We start from the raw sequence: 203 nt of genomic DNA on the forward strand, positions 1-203 counted from the left end.
TCATGGACTCACTCATACTGAGGGATGGTGTGGTGGTAGTGAATTCACCGTTACCCCAATTATCTTTTAGATTCTTTCTATTATTTGCATTCGGGTTTCCTTTCCCTCTTGCCTCTGTAGCGTATCCACCCACACGTGGCACCGGCAGTGGCATCCTCTCTGCTGCTGCACATGTACAGATGCAGGAGAGTATCAGTAGCAAG

This window comes from Trypanosoma theileri (assembly GCF_002087225.1).
Source record: "Trypanosoma theileri isolate Edinburgh chromosome Unknown TM35_Tth_26_V1, whole genome shotgun sequence".
NCBI classification, from domain to species: Eukaryota; Euglenozoa; class Kinetoplastea; order Trypanosomatida; family Trypanosomatidae; genus Trypanosoma; species Trypanosoma theileri.